This window comes from Lactuca sativa, chromosome 4, assembly GCF_002870075.4.
Source record: "Lactuca sativa cultivar Salinas chromosome 4, Lsat_Salinas_v11, whole genome shotgun sequence".
NCBI lineage: Eukaryota > Viridiplantae > Streptophyta > Magnoliopsida > Asterales > Asteraceae > Lactuca > Lactuca sativa.
Window position 1 is genome coordinate 27,036,552 of NC_056626.2, and position 24,077 is coordinate 27,060,628.

A 24,077-nucleotide genomic window follows, 5' to 3' on the forward strand; every position below is an offset into this window, starting at 1 on the left:
TGAAAGGAAATAATTCAAATTAGTTGATTTTAATCCTTAATTATTAACCCAAAATTTAAATTAAGGCTAGGATCTATATTTTCGATTCGAACTTTGAAGAGGGATATCGTAATCAAACTGCGAATCTATTTTAGGTAGGTAAGGCTTTTACCAATTTGAATCTTATGAAACTCCTAGATCTTTTGAGATTCATTAAATCTTATCAATGACATGTTTAATCTTGGATTATGCTTTCACTTTTGTGAATGGGATGCCAAGGATCACAAACAATATGTGAATAACCATGCAAACACGCTTGACAACTTTGAGGTCATTTATCATCTCACATTGATTTTTCGGTTAACCATACACGCTCCATCAACAACAATAATTTTCGAGTTGTGCCATAAACTCAACTTTATAGGTTAACAACACACACTCCACAAGAAAGATGTGTGTTTTCATGGATTAGCATACCTTTCACATTTTCCTAAAGTAACTAGAGTGGGATTTTAAAGAAGATTCTAGTACTTCATATCATTAAACTTTCAATGAGGTTATGTCTTATCAAACCTGTTCGGCTAAAGAACCTCCACCAGACAGGAGAGCGGTGGGTGAAAAAGACACCCACTCAACGTTTATTTTATAGGTTGTTTTCTTATACCCTCTTTATAGTATGACTTCGTGAATAAGGTGTACTAGCGATTCGACTGACTTTGTCCTATACAAATAGTAATTAACTTTTAATGACATATGTAAGGTGTATTTTAAAACATTTCAAAACACAAGGCTTAAACTTTTAATTATCTATATTAAACTTTTAATTTAATTAAATTTAAACCAACTATGATTTAATCATTATCTTTTAATTAAATTAATTTAAATCGTTTAGGGATTAAATAATTATTTCTATTAAACATTTAATTAAATAATTCACAGTTAATCCTAATCCAAAACCATTCTATCGAAATTAGGGTTTGGGTTATCCAATTATAATTATTCAAATTTTAAGGCTTTTAAAACAATAATTAACGAAACTAGAAAACCCTAAGGGAACCCTAGCGTTTTCGAAAATAAAGGATGGAGGCTAGGGTTTCAATAACCCTAGCCAAGTCGAAATGTCAAGGCTATAAGGTTTAATTTCTATAAACCATAAATTTGATCCATTCGCTGTTATGCATAATCAATAGAAAACAATCTACGCTATGATACCACTTATATAGTTTATAGGTTATAAATCTATGCATGAGGTAGAAAATTACTTAACTCTTAAGTTCACATGCAACCTATTTGTATCTAGATTTTATCTGTTGGTAGGAATAAACTATGAACATCAAGAGCCCTAATGGAAACCTAATATAATTGAAATATGTATAGGATTAGGGTTATATACCTCTTGTTTATTGTAGCAAATACTCACATCAATATCCTTCTTGAAAACCTTTGAAAGGAAGCACCAAAAGTTTAATGTCTTTAATGGTTTGTATGCAAAATCCTAGAAACCCTAGAATGAAGAGCAGAGTTAGGAGAGGGATATAAATTTTGTTCCTAAACTTTTAGGTAAAGGTATGAATGAAACTAATGAGCCAATGGGTCATATTTATAGTTTAGGTAACTTGCAGACCAAACCGGATTTAATTTGATTGAAAAATAGATTTAATCTTAGTTCAAATCATTTCTTTGTTTGCAACCAGCAGGCTTACATAAAACCTAAGAACCCCTCCAAAACCGTCCATGCCATGGAGGGTTCTAGAATTGCTTCTTTTGTTTAAATATTGAACAATTGCAATTCAACCCTTGCACCTTTAACTAATTCAAATTAATCTAAAATTAATTGTGTAGTAATTTTGATTAATAATTAATTAATTGTAATCGATTTCTTATTAATTTAATAACCATATAAATTAACAAATCAATTATTTAACTATTGATCTCATGTTAATTTCTTAATCACATAACAAATTAACATATCAATTATGTATTCCCAATTAATATATTAATCACATAATATATTAATAAATCATTTCTCTCTCTCTCTCTCTCCATCTCTCTCTCTCTCTCTCTCTTTCTTTATTTCTTTCTCTCTCTCTCTCTCTCTCTCTATATATATATATACATATATATATATATATATATATATATATATATATATATATATATAGAGAGAGAGAGAGAGAATATGTTGTTTGATAATATAAATACGTTCAATCTTACATAACTATTGCCATTAACACACATTCTCACTAATTAAATCGTGTATAAGGTTATTATACACTTATTTTTATTATTCTCATTTCTGTCATAATGTTTTATTTGGTCGGATTCTGCCAGAATGAAAATGAGTGAAAAATGATGTGTGGGAACAAAAAAATAATAATAATTAACGAGAATGCATGAAAATTACGATATTCTTGTAAGGTTGAACGTATTCGCATTGTTAAACTACTTATTCTCTTAATAATTCTCATAGCAGAAGATAGATGTACAATAATTAGTTTGAATAGAATAACTTAAGCATATATATATATATATATATATATATATATATATATATATATATATATATATATATATATATATATATATCATTTATAGCTATTTTTGGTTACGAAGACAACTCAAAAAGGAATTTGTTTCTATTTACAAGTTTATACCAATTTATTTATAAACTTAGACATGTTAATCGAACAATTACTTTGGTCATTCATGGAAATTTATGCGAAAAAAGGGGTCCATTACTCCTTTAGATAGAGTTTTGGGCAACATAAAGCATTTATGTTTGTTTTAATGAACTTAATGGGTTAAATGATGAAATAGTGAAGATCAAACATCAATTTAATCATGTAATTAGTCCATGAAAATTGGTATAAGTCAATATACAAATGACCAAAATTATCGAGACACTGTAAAATCAGTTAATAGGAAGAAGTTACATTTTTGGGTTGTGTTTGTTGGGTGCACATAGGCCGTATGCTTTCTAAAAGGCCGTGTGTTCTTCTATCCCTCAATTGTCTCATTTTCTTAACTTAGGCTTTTGAGGTCAGATTCACTTCTTGTCACCTTCATTTCTACTTATATGATAAATACATATTATAAAAGAAGTTATTTGACTTAAGATGTGGTGTGACCTTGTAGGGGTATTTTGATGAATATGTAACCTTGATACATGTCTATAGATGAAGTTTGAAAGGTCTTGAAGTATAAGAATTATCAATAAGGTTAGACCGGTCACATCATGATGGATTTTGTTCTTTCAAACCTTGTGTAAACATGAGAAAACATTTTTTTATTGTTACGAATTTCAATAGAATTCTTTACTTGGGAAATTATGATGAACTAAGTTTGTCTTTGTCTCTGTATTGAAGAAAGAATAATATGCAATTTAAGGAAAAATTAAAGAAGCCCAAGTGATAGGAAAAAAAGTGTAATCATCCTATTAAATACTTTTATAAAGTTAAAAACATTTATTCGATGCTATTAAAATACATGACATGTATAAAAGCGTATATTTATTTATAATAACATATTGAATAGTAAATAAATATTGTTAAATTGAATGATTACTAATAGTTAAAACTAGTATTTTGTTACCCATGTGCGTTGCGACGTAGAACACCTTTGCAAAGTTAACTATAAAAGTATAAAATAAAATTTCAATCGATACAATTTTTCATGGAGGATGTATCGGCCGTAAATATACAATGTGAATATACCATATAATATTCATATGTGAATATACTATGTAATATTCATTTGTGAATATACCATGTAATATCACATGTAACTATACAATATAAACAACATATATCATATAATATTCACATATGATTATACATTCATGTGTGAATATACCATATGATAATTAGAATGTGATAAATCGCTATTATTATGAACTAAAAGTATATTTTTAACATTTTTTATGTGTATTCACATGTTTTTCAGGCATCGTTATAACTCAATAAAAGAATAACATTTCAATCAATGGTTGGTTCATATCCCAGTGGTTAACGTAATTGAGAAGATATCATTGACGAAGACAATATGTTTTTATATTCGCATGTAAATGTTATACAATTTAATATATTCTTCATTTTGATTGTGTAAAATTCAAATGCAAATGATATTCATTAACTAATACAATGTTGTTTGTCTTAGTATAATGTTGATTTTACATGTAAAATAATATTGTTACAATATACAAAAAAACTGTTCATAAACCAATTCTTATAGTGTATTATTTATTTTTATATATAAATGTTGTATTCACAAAATAAATAAATCAACATGTATAGCTTATTCGCATAAATAAAAATAAAAGATTACAATGATGTTTTTACTAGTGTGATTGAAGTTAGTAACATCATCAGTAAATATGTCGTAATGATTACTTTATTCATATATGAATAAATAGCATGTCATGATGATGTCATCACTAGTAAGAATGAAAATTTAGTGACATCATCAAAACAATTTGCCGCAATGAAGTTTAGTCTCGGAATTGGACGAAATTCACATATTTGATGTAAAATGGTGCGATTTACAAAACTCACCGCTTCGCCGTGACGTACGGTGGTTTTCGGCCATTCGGGACTGTTTAGGGCCTCAAAATGACGTTTTTCTATTTTTATAATTTTCCGAAAAAAAAGTTATCATTTATTCACAAATGAATATAACATTAATAAAAATATATATGCTTATATAATTATTTTATTAACCTAAAAAGATTTGTTGTATGTGAATAAATATATATTCTTATCAAATACTTTTTTTTATCTTTAATTTTATATATTTTGTAGTCTTCGGTTTTATTGACAGTTTTATTAATTTGTGAATAATACATATATATTCAGATTTGATTATTACATATATATTCATTTGTGAATAATACATATGTTCACATGCGGATATAATTCTTATATGTTATTCACATATGAATTACAAATTTGCTTAGGACCTCAAAACAATGTTTTTTTCCGAAAAAAAATACATTATCACTTATGAATAAAAAGTATGATTATTTTTATTTATAATTTAAATATCATTCATATATGAATATAGCATATAATAAACATAGTATATTCATATTTAAATATTAGACGATGCATTCAATTGTGAATATTACATAGTATATTCACTTGTGAATATTAGATAGTATATTCACTTATGAATATTATATGATATTTTCATATGTGAATATTACATAGTATTACATCGTATATTATATGTGAATTTTACATAGTATATTCACTTGTGAATATAATATGATATATTCACTTATGAATATTACACAGTATATTTACATATGAATATTACAATGTGTTTTCACAAACATATATAATTTTTATACGCTATTCACATATGAATAACATACAGACTTGCATATTTGTTTTTTTTAATAATCATATATTGATTCAGGTCGGAAAACATATTCATATGTGAATATAACGTGGTAATTTAGTTTATGCATTTCATCAAACAGTTGGAGTGCATACAAGTTAACTTTTTTAAAAATGTTAAAAACATGATACTTCCAAGTCAAGTTATCAATTCCAAATCATTATATACTTCCGATTTCGACTTTGAAGCGTGCAATTCCGATTTTCATTTCATTCCAAAAAAAATCCGATTTCAATTTTGAAACCTTGAAATCCCGATTCCAGATTCCTTTGTAATACTAATAATCAAGACGCGAACTATTCCGATTAGAATATATGTTCCAATTTCAAAAGCTTCCGACTTCAGATGCGACATCCTATGTCTGATCGATTTCACATTTTGATTTTGATTTTCGAAAATCCGATTAGGAACCTGTGAGTACCGATTCCGAGTCCTTAAATGTCGACTGTGACTGCGAGTCCAAAACTCCAATTCCAATTTCATGAACAATAAAGAAATTCTGATTCCAATTGAGTTCGTTTACGAATCTGGGAAATTCAAATTCGGGATATTCAACAAAGAAATCGATGTTAAGTATTTGAGATTGAAGGTTATTATCATATTTACAAGTTTGTCACCGTATCTTTTATGCTTAGATTAAATGAGGGGCTGAGAATGATTCCCCATTCTCAACCTTTTTTATTTTCTCAATTGAACTTTTATATATATATATATATATATATATATATATATATATATATATATATATATATATATATATATATATATATATATATATATATATATATATATATATAAAGAGTCGAAGGCATGCACTATTGTCGCGGTCGCTAGAGTGAGCGTGGGTGGTATGCTTCCTACCGTCCCCAACATAATCATATGGTCCCACACCCACTCAATTAACAATTTTTTAGCTTTTGTTTTGAAATTAATGAAATTTTAATTTTAAAACCTCGAGTATTTTATTAAGTGGTTTAAGAAAATTAATGCTTTTGCTTCTTTATATCTCATGGTATTTTTCTCTAATTATTTTAAGAATCAACATAGATAGAATTTCACAAATTGTCAATTTTGGTTTTAATTTTGTCTTTAAAATAGTTGTTATGATTTTTTTATATATATATGAAAGGTCCTTCTAGAAAAAACTATGCATTTAAATGGTTCTTATAACTAATGTTCGTTAGAGAGAGACGTTAGGTCCTTATAATGATAATTTATGACATTTTCTGAAACTTTGGATAAGGATTATTTAAAAAATTTACTAAGTCTGTGCATAAGGACTATTTGTGAAATTTTTAAAAAAGTCTATAAAACTTTGTATTAATTATCATAAATAAAATAAAAAGACAAAAAAAAAATCAATACATAGAAATTAGACTAAACTGTAAATTTGGTCCTCATAGTAATTAAAAATGTGGATAAAGTCCAAAATGTTTTCAGCTTGCATGAATTCTCCAAAACTTGAAAGTTCTTGTGGATTTGGTCCTTAGACATAACTCTCATTTATTTATTTCCGTTTAGTATAGCACGTGCCCTTCATTGAGGGCATTTTCGTCACTTTAGGTCATGCTCTCTATGGTTTGAAAACTCCTTTAAGACACACAATATCTCTTTCTTCTCGTTCATCTTCACTCAGCACACCCAATATCTCTTTCTCTCTTTCTCGTTCCATATTCTTACTCAATATGGTGAAACAACTATGTTTTTGTGGAAGAGATGTTATTGTGTGAACCTCCTGGACCCATTAAACCTTGGTCGTCGATTCTTCGCATGCCCTAAAACGGTAACAAGGTTCAAATTAGGTCAATGATTTTTATTCCATGGTAACTTAATCCATCAACTTTTCTATATAAATATATGATTCAAAATGTCGATTTCATGGTTGGGTTGAACCCCCACCCCCCCCCCCCCCCAAACAAATGTTTCAAAGATCAACCACTATAATACCAAGATTGCTAAGAACAATCAACAAGCATGAGTTAGATTTGGGGAATATGCAAGTTCAAGCAACAAAAATGAAGATGTATTTGTTTATAAGTTGGGTTCTATTTCTTTTGTTTATCTTGTTTTTGAATTAGGGCTTAGATGTTAGGGTTTAGCTTTTTGGAAGAATGTTGTAATGTTGTGTTTTGGTGTTCGATTTTGTAAGCTAATCTTGAAGTGTTAATGGATGAAAGTAGTAATGTTGTGTTTTAAGTTCATGATGTTGTTAATGGTAACATATTTTAATGAAAGCGGTCATTTTTATAAGTTGTATCAATTGAAAGTGTTATGTTAATGGTGTATTAATCCATTGTTGGAATCAACCCTAACAATTGTAAGAACCAACCCTAGGAGTCGTCCTTTCCTGAAGGCACCATCTAAGCCCAGAAAATCCACCATCCAAATCATAAACCCTTTCTTTAAATATCCTAAGCACAAATGAATCCTTTTTAATTTCCTAGTTGTGTTATTATAATTAGATGCAAACTCCAGTTCAGTTTTTCACAATTGTATGCACATTAGTTGCTTGTAATGCTAAAACATAATCTCATAATACTGCATACTGTTTAGTATAGTCTCCAACCACCATTTTTTGTTATAGGGGCTTTAGTCCTATAAACCTTGTCACCTAAATACTAACATCATACTTCTTCTATAAGTCCTCTTGTATTACATGAATTGACACTCCAAATTTTTTCTCAATTTAATCCATAATTTGTTTAGAAATAAAGGTGGCAATGCAAAATTTGATTTTTCCAGACTAAAGGAAAGTGTGATTGCAATTATATGTCTTTACAAACCTGTACTCATCAATATTTGCACTAGATGCATATAGTCCCCAAGTAGACTTGATCTTTTCTTCAATTACTTTTTTAACCTTTACCTTTTTAATAATGGTAGTTCCACCAACTCCACTCATTAACTACCACAATACCCTTAAAACAACTGTCAACCTACATTTGTCATTTTTTTATAAGTGAAATATTCTTTATAGTCTATAATGCATGCATATCAACTCTTTCCTTTTGATCTTTTTTAAGTTACATTTATGTCCTACATGGAAGGACACCTTGTGCACTTCACCATGAGAACATATTTTATCATTGCCTAACTCTTAGATAATTGACCTTATTTTCCTATATCATTGTCTAAATTTTCACTAAGAGAATCTCATTCATCAGTGTCAATACCATATAATTCATCTACTTCATCTTCAACATCAACCCTGTTATCACATCCCAAGTACTTTGCGTATGTGTCTATACTCATGTGAAAGTTCTGTTGGATTTTAAGCACTATAACACTCCTATGGTGCACATGCAACCCTAGATGCCTTAGATCTAAGTTTTCTCTAATTATACATGCGTATTCAATTTTCCAAAGCATACATCCTAACTAGCATACAATAGAGGATATACAACATAAAAACCAATTTATATGAATACCTCTTGATGTAGTTTATAGTTCTTGTCCTTAGAAAGCTTTAGCACCTCAAGTGTGATGCCTCTTATGTGTCACAAACACCAAATGCAAAAGGAGGCTTGAGAGAGTTGGCTAGTTAGCTCAAAATTGGTTATCACTCTCTTAGAATGAATGGGCAACTGATTTTAGGGCTAGGGGGTTGCTTTTATAGTGTAACAAAGGCTGGGGTTTCATCCATGCAAACCCTAATGCACAATGAACCTTCATATTTCTTAGGCTCCATGGGTTAAACCTTCATGGACTATCGTATTGGTTTAGTCCATCCTAATCAACCATGGATCATTGGCCCACACTATAAGAATCATTGATTTACTTAATTAGTCCCCGTATATTTAATCAATCTCTTTTGATCTCTTAATTAATTCCAAATTAATTCTTGATGAATACTAATTAAATAATATGATTTCTCAATTAATGTATTATACTTATAATGTATTAATAAATCACAAATAACTTTTTTCTCAAAAGTCCATCCTATCAAATTGCTCTGGTAAAGGCAACCCAAAAGGACCATCCTACTATTGGGTCAAGTACATAATAGTTATAGTTATGGGCTTAAACACCTAATCTAACAGTCTCCCACTTGGATAAGTCTAATAACTATAATTTTCAATGTAACTTCAAAATCAAATTAGCAATCGTAGCTCTCAAAACCCGTTGTCGAACTCTGACCTAATCAGTGACGCATCCTTTAGATAAGGGATCATATATTCCTCTATTCTTCAAGATATCATGTGGAAAAATACATGGAACATAGTCATACTTATTGTCCTGCACTTTGTTTACCGATTTCCGATTTGTCTGACATAAAACATAATTGAACACATCAATTTAGTCCTGACCGGGCCCGACACATAAGTCAAAACAAAATCATCGAGGGGCCCAAGATATCGCTTTTAATCCTCTTAGGATAAAAAGAATAGATAAACTTCGACTTATACGCGTGTGCTAACTACTTGTTAAATCATGCACAACGATACGTTTTATAACATCAAGTTACTGATGTGTTTTCATATCATCAATGCACAACCAAATCGTAGTCAACAACTCATATATCTTGGTTTGAAGACTATATGATATTATCGTCTCACAATCACTTGTGATAAATTCCATGAAGTTATTCATGTGAGCGTGGGTTTAGTCCAATACTCAAATCTTATTTCAAGAGCACTCATGAACGTTGTAGCATACTTTTGCTATGTCTAACACCTTATACAATCTACAAGCCAATTCATGAAAGTTTAAATAATTGACACAAGATAGTAACTTTACTTATACTCAAATCTTATTATTCTGGAAGTCAAAACGTGCAAAAGTGAAACAATAGTAAATAATTAACATAAGATAGTAACTTTACTTATAAATAAAACTCCTTTTATTCAATCCTCAAATGTCAATTATAGTTTAGCTATTAAAAGTTTCTAAATATTTATCTAATCACTAAAACTAATATCATTCGTTAGCCCAATGCCCCTTGCATGCTGCAAGTGCGTAACCATACTCAGTCCTTTCGTAAGGGGATCTACTGTGTTGTCCTCTGACGATATCCTCTTCACAACGAGGTGTCCTTTTTCTACTTAATGTCTTATAAAGTGGCACTTTCTGTTGATATGATTGGATCTACCATGATCTATCGGTTCCTTGGATAAGGCAACCCCCGTTAATTATCGCAGAAAATGTCCACAAGCTCCTTTATGGATGGTACAACTCCAAGGTCTCCAATGAAGTTTTTCAACCACATCGCCTCTTTCGATGCTCCGCTCGCTTCTATGTACTCTGATTCACAAGTTGAATCAACTACAGTCTCCTGCTTGGAACTCTTCCATGTTACTTCTCCTCCATTTAGGGTAAACACCCAACCCGAATGAGAGCGCAAATTATCTCTGTCGGTCTGAAAATCAGCGTCACAATACCCTGTCACTCTCAACTCATCACTCCCACCGAGGGTAAGAAACCAATCCTTAGTCCTCCAAAAGTACTTAAGAATGTTCTTTACTGTAGTCCAGTGAGCTTTACCAGAATTCCCTTGATATCTGCTGACCATGCACAAAGCAAACGTCACATCAGGGCGAGTACAAGTCATAGCATACATGATCGAGCCAATTGCGGAAGCATATGGTATTCGACTCAACTCTACTATCTCAGCATTTGTACTCGGACTCTAAGTCTTACTCAGTTTGGTATTTCTTTGGATAGGTAAGTCACCTTTCTTGGAGTTCTCCATCCTGAAAAGCTTCAACACCTTGTCCAAGTAGGTACTTTGACTAAGTCCTATTAGTCTTTTACTCATGTTTCTAAATATCCTTATCCCTAGCATATAGGCAGCTTCTCCAAGGTCCTTCATAGCGAAACACTTCCCAAGCCAGGACTTAATTTACTGCAAGGTTGGAATGTTGTTTCCTATGAGAAGTATGCCATCTACATACAATACTAGAAAGCCAACTATACTCCCACTAGCTTTGACATATACGTAGGACATATCTTCGCTTCTCGAAAAACCAAACTCTTTGACTTTTTCATCAAAACAAAGATTCCATCTGCGAGATGCTTGTTTCAATCCATAAATGGATTTCTCAAGCTTACACACTCTATTAGGGTACTTTCGATTGACAAAACCCTCTGGCTGACACATGTAAACATCTTCAACCAACTTTCCACTAAGGAAAGCGGTTTTGTCATCCATTTGCCATATTTCATAATCATGAAATGCAGCTATGGCTAACATAACCCTTATAGATTTAATCTTTGCCATTGGTGAGAAGGTCTCATCATAGTTAACTCTCTGAGTTTAAGTGATGACCTTCACAACTAGTCGCACCTTATATGTGTGTACTTTCGCATCCATGTCGGTCTTCTTCTTGATGATCCATTTGCACACGACTGTATTGTGACCTAGTACATTGGTCAACCAAGTTCCAAACTTGATTTTCATACTTGGACAAAATCTCGCTGTCCATAGCCTCTTTCCATTTTTCAGACTTGAGGCCTACCAGGGCTTCCTTGTAGTTGTTATGTTCATCCAGATTTATCAATGTACTATCACTGATAAAGGTATCACCTTCAGTTGTTATATGAAACCATATAACACAGGTAGAACACTAACTCTACTGGAACGTCCTAGAGGTAGGGATTCGTCAATCGGTTCAACAAGAGATTTGTAACATCCATCAATTTTATGCCAAATTTTACGCCCGAGGGCTTAGTAAGCTACCCCCAAAATACCAATACCACACTGAAAATACCATATCAGTAATAATCAATCAACATGCATACTGGGCCATCGGCCTGACTGGACCGCCCTACAAGGCCTACAATCTAACTAAATCTATACTGAGCCTTCGTCATGACTGGACCGCCACATGAGCCTATAGTCTCCCCGGACCGCTCATAGGGTATGTTGGCCTTCAACACAAAGCAGGACCGCCTTATCCCAACCAACGAGCAAATAATCATGTGCGCATAACTAACATATACTGGCATATACAGACATCAAATATATCTATCTTACTGATCATCAATCATAGCAATCTGTCATAACTAGAGCACCGACCTAGCAGGCCACTAACATACCAATCCCTAAGGATCATAAAAGCATAACATACTATCTATCCTAATTCCGATCTATTAGATCATAACCGCATATAACATATCATAACCATAACAACTAAAGGGCCGGACTTGGTGCCTTAGACCCTTTTGATATAGTGAGGATAACTCACCTTGCAGATGTCGACTCGGTAGATAAACTCCAACTCTCGGATCACTTGCCAAGGCTCCACCACCTATTACCATAATACAAATATAACCATAAGTCCTCAACCTTACAAGGTACTCCATAAACCAACTAGTCAACCCTTGGTCAAAGTCAAAGTCCTCAATCAAGGTCAACAGTCCATGTTGACCCTAACTTGCCAAGTTTCTAGAAGTACTTTCCCACTCGCCGAGTCACCGGGGTGACTCGGCGAGTTCCTTCGGTTTACGATTGAAACTCTATGGCCACTCATCGAGTTTCCTTCATGCAACTCGACGGATACACATACATACATAACTTGGGGAAATCTCATCCGACTCGCCGAGTTGTTCATACAACTCGTCGAGTCTATGGCAATCTCCAAACGGACTCGCCAAGTTGTTCTTCCAACTCGTCGAGTTCATGCCTATCTTCATATGACTCGTCGAGTCGACCATGCGACTCACCGAGTCCCTTCAGTCCTTTTTGCCATACAGACTCATTCGAGCCATGCAGTGGCTCCAAACTACAGATCCAAGCTTCTAAGGCATGCTTTTCACATAAAGTTGCTAAATTTTCATGCATGCATAGCTATAAAGGCTCCAAATGTCCAATCCAAGACCGTAATGGGTTTTCCTACCCAAGGATGGCTTCATTCACACCCAAACCAGAAAATTTATGACTCTAGTACTTAAGAAGGGTCCATATCTGAAGTTACAACTTCAGATCTAACCCACAGCCCACCTTATCAACTCAAAGATCCATAAAAGCCCCAAACTCAACCAAAAAGAGATCTAGAAGGGAAAAGAGCTCTCAAGAACTGTAAAGAGGCCAAAGGAGGCTTAAGCCTCTTTAAATAGGGTGCAAAACCCTAGGATTTAGGGTTTCATCTGCCAGCTCCTAATCTTCGAGTCCCTTCATGGACTCGGCGAGCAGGTCACTAAACACGCGATCCTACTCCGCTGCTACTCGATGAGTAGGGCAACCTACTCGTCGAGTAGGTCTTAAAACCAAAGAAATTCTTATTTAGATCAATACCTGAGAATTGTGGCGTTACAATTCTCCCCCACTTGAACTAGACTTCACCCTCGAAGTCCTCTGGAATAAACAATGTCGGGTAGCACTCGCGCATCTATGCCTCCGGCTCCCATGTCCACTCAGACCCCCTCCGATGTTCCCACTGCACCTTCACCAAAGGTATTTCCTTGTTCTGCAAAATCTTCTTCTTCCTCTACAAGATGGCCACAGGCCTCTCCACGTAATTCAGACGCTCATCGACCTGAATATCATCCAGTGATACTACTGCCTCCTGGTCCATGATGCACTTTCGTGACTGTGAAACATGGAACGTACTGTGGATCTGTCTTAGCTCCTCCGGAGGCTCTAGCATATAAGCCACTTTGCCAACCCTAACAATGATATTGAAGGGCCCAATATAACGGGGGCCCAATTTTCCCCTTTTCCTGAAGTGGATCACACCCTTCCAGGGCGAGACCTTCAGATGTACCATGTCAGCTACCTGAAATTCCAACTCAGATCGGCGTTGGTCGGCATAACTTTTCTGCCGACTCTAAGCGGTCTGCAATCGTTGTCTAATCTGATGTATCTTTTCGGTAGTTTGTAGAACTACGCCTGTCAGACCCATCACCCTGTGCCAATTCTCACCCCAGCAGACTGGGGTTCTACACCTCCGCCCATACAACAGATCAAAAGGCGGGGGCGCCAATACTGGAATGATAGTTGTTGTTGTAGGCAAACTCTACAAGCGGTAGGTGGGAATCCCAACTCCCACCGAAGTCAATGACGCATGCCCTCAACATATCCTCTAGGGTCTGAATGGTCAGATCACTCTGCCCATCGGTCTGCGGATGGAACGTCGTACTAAAATGCAGCCGCATACCCAGTTCCTCATGGAACTTCTGCCAGAAGCGGGAAGTAAACCTAACATCCTGATTGGAGACAATGGAGACTGGGACCCCATGGCGAGAGACAATCTTGCTGACGTACATGTCGGCCAATTTCTCAGCCGACGAACTCTCTTGTATGGACAAGAAATGGGCACTCTTGGTCAGTCGATCCACGATGAGCCATATAATATTGAACCACTTCGCCGTCCTCGACAACTTCGTAATGAAGTCCATTGTGATCTGCTCCCATTTCAACATGGGAATCTCCAGAGGCTGCAGCTTACCATGCGGCCTCTGATGCTCGAACTTGACCATCCTACAGGTCAAGCACCTCTCCACATACCATGCGATTTATCACTTCATACCAGGCCACCAATAACTCAAACTCAAATCATGGTACATCTTGGTGGCCCCCATGTGAATGGAAAATTGAGACTTATGAGCCTCCTCCATCACTGTCTGGCGGACCCCTCCGGGCATCGGAACCCAAACCTAACCGTATCGAGTCAATAATCTGCCGCTATCCTGAACAAACCGGGTGCTCTCACCCTTAATCCTCTCTAACTTTCAGTTCTCCGACCTCATACCCTCAACCTGAGCACCCCTAATCAAGCTCACAAGCGGGGAATCCACCTCTATCCTCATACACCTTGCTGGGGTAGAAGACCCAGCTGACTTGCGGCTCAAAGCATCCGCAACCACATTCGCTTTACCAGGATGGTAAAGGATCTCACAATCATAGTCCTTGACCACATCCAGCCACCTGTGCTGCCTCATGTTCAGGTTCGGCTGATCCATGATGTGTCTCAAAACTCTTTTGATCCGCATATATAGTGCAACAGACCCCGTACAGATAATGCCTCCAAATCTTGAGAGTGAAAACCACCGCTCCCACCTCAAGATCGTGCATAGGGTATCTTGTCTCATGCGGCTTCAGCTTCCACGATGCATAAGCTATCACTCGTCCCCTCTGCATGAGGACTGCCCCCAAGCCCGAGATGGATGCGTCACAAAATACTACAAAATCCTCGACTACCTTGGGGAGTGTCAACATCGGCTCCTTACATAAACACTGTCGGAGGGTCTCAAACTCCCTCTACTGCTCAGTGCCCCACCAGAAATCCACCCATTCCTCGTTAAACGGGTGAGGTGTACTACAAGCTTGGAGAAATCTTGAATGAATCTCCGATAGTACCCTGCTAAACCAAAGAAACTCCTAATGTCTGAAGGAGATTTTAAAATCTCCCACTGCATAACTGCCTCCACCTTGGCCAGATCGACCAAAATCCCCTCTTGGTTAACAAGATGCCCGAGGAACTGGACCTCTCATAACCAAAACTCACACTTAGAGAACTTCGCATACAGCCGTTCTCGCCATAGAACCTCTAGCAACTCCCTGAGATGCTCCTCGTGCTGCTCTCGGGTCTTGGAATACACCAAGATGTCATCTATGAACACAATGACCGAGCGATCGAGCATCGGTCTACAGACTCGGTTCATCAAATCCATGAACACTGTCGGCGCGTTGGTGAGCCCAAACGGCATCACCACGAACTCGTAATGACCAAAACGAGTCCGAAACGCGGTCTTCTCCACATCTTCCTCCCTCATCCTGACTTGGTGAAATCCAGACCTTAAATCGATCTTGGAGAACCAAGATGCACCCTGCAGCTGATCGAAAAGATCATCTATCCTCAGGAGTGGATAGCGGTTCTTCACCATTAACTTGTTCAACTTTCTATAGTCAATGCACATCCTGTGCGAACTGTCCTTCTTCCTAACGAAGAGGATCGGTGCTCCCCAGGGTGAACTACTCGGGCGAATAAACTACTTACCTAGCAGCTCCTGCAGCTGAGATGACATCTCCTGCATCTCAAGCGGTGCCAGGATGGTACGACGCCTTGGCGATAGGGGCTGCACTCGGCACAAGATCAATCCTGAACTCAACCTACCTCGCCGGAGGCAGTCCGGGTAACTCCTCCGGAAACACGTCAGCAAACTCCCTAACCACTGGGACCTCTGAGACTGAGGGTTGCTCCCTATCCCGCGTATCCACCACATACGATAAATAACCGACACACCCATGTTGAATATACTGCTGAGCCCTGGCTGCCGAACAAAACCTTGATCCGATCCTTGTGCCCTCGCCATATACCACCAGTTCTCCCCTACTTGGGGTTTGAACCACCACTCGCTGTCCCTCACAGTCGATCATGGCGCCAAATCGACTGAGCCAATCCATCCCTACGATCACACATACTTCCCTCATGGGAATAGGAATCTAGTCTATTGGGAAGGATACCCCGAAAATCTCCAACTCGCATCCCCGGTAAACTGAAGAAGCAGAAACCTCGTGCTCGTTGTCGATTGAAACTCGCAACAGACACTCAAGCTCATCCACCAGTACACCGAACACTCTACTGAAAGCCTGAGATACAAATGATCAACTTGCCCCCGAGTCAAATAATACCAAAGTAGACAAAGAATTTACTAAAAACATACGTAAACACAGGTACAACAAATAAGCATAACACAGATATAATAACTGAAACAGAAAAATAAAACATACTAGCAACCACATCCGGTGCTGCCTTGGCCTCCTCGTCCATAAGCTGGAAGGCGCGCCCCTGAGCCTTCAGAGGCTCCACCTTGACTGGCCTCCATGCCCAATCCTCAAAGTAGTCAATACGGAAACCTACGCCTGCTTGGCGGCGAGCTGTGGACAGTTGGTCTTCACGTGACCAACCCGATGATAATGGAAACAAATCCTCATATCTGTTGGAGGAGCGAACTGGCGACAGTCTCTGGCATAATGCCCCTCCTTGCCACATTTGTGGCAACCACCTCCCGCTCGACAAACCCCATAATGATCCCGGCCACACTTTCCACAAGCACGGCTCTGCTGACCCCCGGTCCGAGTATCAGTGATCTTAGACCGCTTAGGAGCTGGCTGAGACTGTGCCGGAACCCGACGATGCTCCCTCAACTACAACTCAATCTCTAACTCACACCACCTCGCGACTTCCTGAAGATCCAGGACGGTATCACAACGCCGTGTAGCCACAAACTGTCGAATATCCGTCTTGAGCATACTCAGATAACGAGTCATCTGAGACTACTCTGAAGCAAACTCCGGGCAGAACATAGCCCTCTCTGTGAACATACGAGTAATCTCCATCACAGACTCCCCATCTTTCCTCAATGTCAAAAACTCCTGAGCCAGCTTCTCCCGCTCAACACGTGGAACGTAGTGGGTGTGGAACATATCCCAGAACTGCTCCCAAGTAACAGCAGCTCGCTGGTCATCAGTGGAACATATCCCAGAACTGCTCCCAAGTAACAGCAGGACATGAGCACATGAAGAAACAACCCTCCACGTCAGATAACCACCTCATAGCCCTGATCGCATCCTGTGTACCGTCAATTGTCGGGGGCTTCGTGTTATCGAAGTCCCGGTACTGGAAAATCCCTGCCAGCTCCTCCTCTAACCCCTGCCGCGGTTACATCCGATGTGGCTGCAGCAGCTGCTGTCTTTGCTAGAGCTGCATATCGCTCATAAAATACTCGACCATCACGGTCTTAATCGACCCAAACATCTCCGACAGCTGTGCTCGGAAAGCCGCAGCGACCTCATCATGCAGAATCTCTCGGATCCTGGCATCCAACTTCTTTGTCCCTACCTGTACCACGGGCTCAGGTGCTACCGGGACCTCCGACCCTCCGTCTCCCGATCCTAATCCTAATCCTGATCCTGTTCCTGATCCAGAACCAGCAGTAAAACGTCTCGTCACCACCATGCTGAAAAATACTCATGACATCAGATAAACAACATAGTATCGGGAGACCAAAACCTACAAACCCTAGGGGTTGTGACTTCCTTGCTACACGAATGGGTCCTGTGCTTTTAGTAGTACGAGCCCATATTACCTTCCACACCTACCCATATTTATCTTAAGTATCGCCACAACACCCTAACACTATCATCAACATAATATACGCTCAACCTAACTCCTAGGGGAACATCACCTATCTCGCAACTGATCTCACAGCTCCTCACAACTCACACATCCATGAAACTTTCATCAACCCCTGCAGTGCTAGTATTGATGGGTTTTGTCCATAAGAACATTGTATGTGCTCATACAAACCCTAATGCTTGGATCTAGGTTTCTCTATTGTACATGCAATTCATCCAATACTATAAACCCTAGTTCTAGCATACAAGTAATCATATTAACATAAGAATGGGTTTAAGTTATTACCTTGATTGTTATGTAGCAATAACAATCCCAAATCCTCCTTGTATTGACTTTAGAAAGCTTAGAGTCACAAATGTCACTCCTCTAATGGTTCACAAACACCAAGAGCAAGAGGATGAAGAGGAGAAGAGAAGGAGGCTGCCCAAAACATGTGGAAACCCAAACCAATTAGTTCACCACGTTTTTGGGGCTATAGGGTCCTTTAAATAGTGAGGCTATTAGGGTTATCTAACAAGGAAACCCTAATTTGGATGCTTAAGCCATAAGCAACCCATGGGCTCCTTCCTTAAAGGCCTTGGACGATTTCTAATGGGTTTCCCCATAGAATTCGTCCACTCCTTTAATATGGAGTCCATTAGCTCAATATTCAACTATCACACAATTGATAGTTCTAGTCCCTTAAGTTTAATTAATCTCTTTTAGCCACAAACTTAATTCTTATTAATTCTTGACTAATATTAATTAAACAATATGATTTCTCCTTTAATATATTATTCTCATAATATATTAATAAATCATATTTAATCCTTTCTCTCCATTATTCATCCTATCAAGTTGCTTTGGTGAAGGCAACCCAAAAGGACCATGCACCATCGGGTCAAGTACATACCAAAATAGTTATGGACTTAGACACTAATCCAACAGTCTCCCACTTGGATAAGTCTAATAACTATTCTGCGTATGACTTCAGATCCTGATTTGCAATCATAGCTTTCCAAAGCCGCTGTCAACTCTGATCTTATCAGATACACGTGTCCTTTAGATAAGGGATCATATATTCCTCCATTCTAGATATCGTATAGACTGAGACATGGATCTAAATCATTCTCTCTGTCTATGTGCTGTTTCCTGAATTCAGATTTATGATGACTGACAACAGACTACAATTTAAACACATTAAATTAGTCCCGGCTTGGCCAAGCGCTTAGGTGCCATCACTAAATCATCGAGGGGCCCACATATATCGCTTTTATCCTCTTTTGGATAAAAGGAACGGATAAACTTTGACTCAATGCTCGCTTGCACTCACTCACCAAATCACACACAACAATATGTTTTATAACACCAAGTTACTAGTGCGTTTACATATTATCAATGTGTAACTGACTTGCAAGATACAACTCACACATCTCGGTTTCAAGAATATAAGATGTTATCGTCTCACTAATCACTTATGATAACAATCCATGAAGTGATCCAAGTGAGCATGGGTTTAATCCAATGCTCAAATCATATTCATAAGCACTCATGAACGTTGCAGCAAACATTTGCTTATGTCTAATTCTCTTTAGACAATCCACACACCAATTCATGACAGTCTTCATTCATATCTACTTCCAACATATGAACGACTGTGGCCCGTTTGAATAATTTGACTGTTCTAAACCAATTAAATTATTCAGGAAGTCAAAACATGCAAAGTGAAACACAAGAATAATACTAATCACATATGGCCTCAAACCTTTGAGTACAAACAAAACACCTTTTATTTATCACCATATCGATTACTCATTATTTGTTGTTTTGGGTAATACACTTCTTACTTGAATTACAACACTTGTCCCATGCTGTAACGATCGAAAAATACAACCAATTTTAAATTTTTTCAAAAACAACTCGATTCCATTAAATCTTTACAAAAAGGTTTTCAATACAAAACATTTAGCGTATTCCCAAAATCACATTACTACAAAATCATGAGGAGCGGTACGATCACGCCTTCGCCTTGCCACGGTCTCCTGAAGAACTTGAAAAACATAAAACCACAACTGTAAGCCCGAAAGCTTAGTGAGATATCCCCAAAATACCAACCACATATACCATACACGCATAACATGCCATAACATATCCGATCACAGAACAGCCATGCACTTCGGGTCTACTGTGTGACTGGTCCGCCGCACCGGCCTACGGTCCACCTGGTCCACCCTCTGAGTCTAGCCATATACCTCGAGTCTACAGTGTGATTGGTCCGCCCGCACCGGGCCTTCAATCCACCTGGTCCACTCTCTGAATCTAACTACATACATCGAGTCTGCAGTGTGATTGGTCCGCCCACACCGGGCCTTCAATCCACCTGGTCCACTCTCTGAGTCTACAGTATGACTGGTCCGCCCGCACCGGGCCTTCAGTCGGCTTGGTCCACTCTCCGAGCCTCGGCACGTCTGGTCCGCCCTCTTGGGGACTACAGCCTATCCGGACCGCTCGCTGGGCCTTTGGAACAACCGGTCCGCCCTAGGTATCTTGGCCTACAGCACAAAGCAGGACCCGCCTCAACCCAACTCCAGTCCAAACAACCATGTGCACATATACATACAATCATATAGCAATTCACAGTCAACAAGCAGATCAAACAGATCACATAACATATCATCATCCTAACCAGGATACCGACCTATCAGGTCACTAGCATAGCATCTCCCTATCTCTCAAGATACCGATCTCAATCAGGTCTCTAACATATACCATCCTAGCTCTCAGGATGCAAACATATCAAAGCAATAACATAACAACAACTACCCGGATCTTAATCCGATAAGGGCCGGCCTTGGTGCCTTAGACCCTGTTGATATAGTGAGGATAACTCACCTCGAAACTGCCGGCTGAAAGGATAAGATCCAGCTGCTCAAAACTCCAACACGAACTCCTCCACTGAACACCAAAACACTCAACTCAATAAATACCCTTAATTACCAAAATACCCCCGGAAGACAATTGGTCAACCGTTGGTCAAAGACGAGGTCAAAGTCAACCCCTGACCGACTCTACTCGCCGATTCAACCCGATGACTCGCCGAGTCCCCATACTCAGAACTTCCCTCAATCCGCGACCTAACTCGCCGAGTCACCCCAAGACTCGCCGAGTTCAACAACTCTGAGTCCACTCGCACACAACTCACCGAGTCATCCCTTGACTCACCGATTCTCGACTCGACCAGAAAATATTGGGACTCTTCAACAAGACTCGTCGAGTCCAAGAACAGACTCGTCGAGTCTAAGGCTATCTTCAACCTACTCGCCGAGTTGTTCATACAACTCGTCGAGTTCCAGGCCATCTTCATCCAACTCGCCGAGTTGTTCTTCCAACTCGTCGAGTTCCAGCTCATCTTCAAGCAACTCGTCGAGTCCACCCATGTGACTCGCCGAGTACCACCGGTCTGAATCCATACAGAATCACTCCAGACCATGCAATTGGTCCAAAACATAGATCTAGCCTCCTACAACCCATCCATCACGTAAAGTGGCAAACTTTACGTGAATCCATAGAGATCTAGGCCTTTAACACTTTAGGGCTAGGGTTTGGGACATGATAGCTTCTCTACACACTCAAATACAGGGACTTTCAGGCATTCCAACCCTTCTCCATTCCAAATCTGAGGTAGCAACCTCAGATCTAACCTCTAAACTCCAAAACACCAAAAGATAAACTCCCCACAAACCCCATAATGATGAATCCATAAGAACAACAGCCCAAGGACGAGATATTACCTCAAAAGAACGCCCCAACTGCAATGGAACTCGAATCCAAGTAAAGCCCCTTGCTCCAAGCCTCCTACCCTTCAAGATTTCCTCAACAATTGCTTCTCCAAGCTTCCCAATGTAATATGATCACTCACACACGAAGGCTAAGGGTTTCTGGACTTGAGGATGAGTAAAGAGGCTGGGGGAATGAATGTTATGTTCTTTATATAGGGCTCAACCCCGAGAATTAGGGTTTTCTCCACTCAGTGCCTACTCGCCGAGTCCACCTTACTGACTCGCCGAGTCGGCTACTTAACACGCGACCAAGTCGCGACTCTACTTGCCGAGTCCACCCATGGACTCGCCGAGTCGCTCTTTCCCAATTTACTCTTTTAGCCCTTCAACTCTACTCTTGATATTTCAGGATGTTACACATGCTCTTAGCATGCACACAATGTTTACCTACGGTTCTTACTTTGTGAAATAGATCAAATGAACACATTTCCAATCATACTCATTTCACAACTCCTAATCCATTTTCATAAGTGAAAGAATATCAAATTCTTGCCACTTATGGAATATGTCAGATTCTAATATTTTATGCAATGATCCTTTTGTAATGTCACTACACTAAAGTCACAATGACTATTGCCAATGAAATTACAAAGTCCTCTATCGGAGATTGTTACAAGACAATTCCATAGATGTGATGACTCTGACTCAAAGTACATTCCTTTGAACATCATTTTGCATAAAATTTCTAATCTAGACATTGATTCTCAATATCCAATTCCCAATATGGAAACCTTTCTATACTTACCATATGACAACTCATTCTCAATAGAATCTTAACTATTCATAATAATGTTGATATGGTCCATCCAATATCATGCTTCCAACTACTCACAAGCGACCAATCCTCAGCGAGCTTTGGATTGTCCTTTGATAGTTGTCTAATTATCTTAGTCAAAACCGATTCTTGTCCTTTTCCCTCTAAATGCACTAGACATTTGGAAAATTTTAGAATGGTCAAATATTATAGCATTTGCCATCGATCCTATACCCGAAGCCTATGCGACACGATGCATAATGTCTTACATAAAGATTCGATACTTTATCAAACTTTTGCCATAATATTTTATGTGCTACGTTCTCTCAATTCGAAATATGAAGAGGAATGTCGTAATCATAATCGAATTTTAAGAATGCACTATGTTTCATTGACTAAATTTATTAACATTCCATAACCTAAGCCTTTAGATTTGAAATGAAGCATAATATTCTCTCCCTTAATTATAGCAAAACAACTTTACAACCATTGCGACTTTGCAAAGTATAACTCTTGTTTTCTATAATTAATATTGCTAACTTGCAATACTTGCCTTAATAATCATGCAATCATAACATTTATGCTCCTACTATCACGATGATTATTATAAACATAACACTTCTGCTCCAACTAGCTTTGACATGTATTCAGAAACAACTTAACTTCCAGAAAAACAATGCCTATTGAATTTCTTTAAGTTCATATTTCTAATACCCAATGCTTTGATAATCTTTTATCAAGGCTTCTTAAACTTATAAACCTTTGCCTTAGATAGCTCATATGTGTGTCTTAAACAATTTAGACTAATTGCCAAATCTCACAATTTGAATCATGGAAAGGGATACCGTAACCATAATCGAATTCGAGAATACAATTTTCACAATCACTATCTTCTTAAAATCTCTCTTAGTGAAAGCATTTCCTCACAGTAATTTTCATGAAGGAGGGAATCTTATGACACTTAGATTTTAATGGTGTATGTGTTCCTATCCATGTGAATTTGTCAAAACCAAAGTTTACGACAAATTCAAACTCATATGGAACGAACTT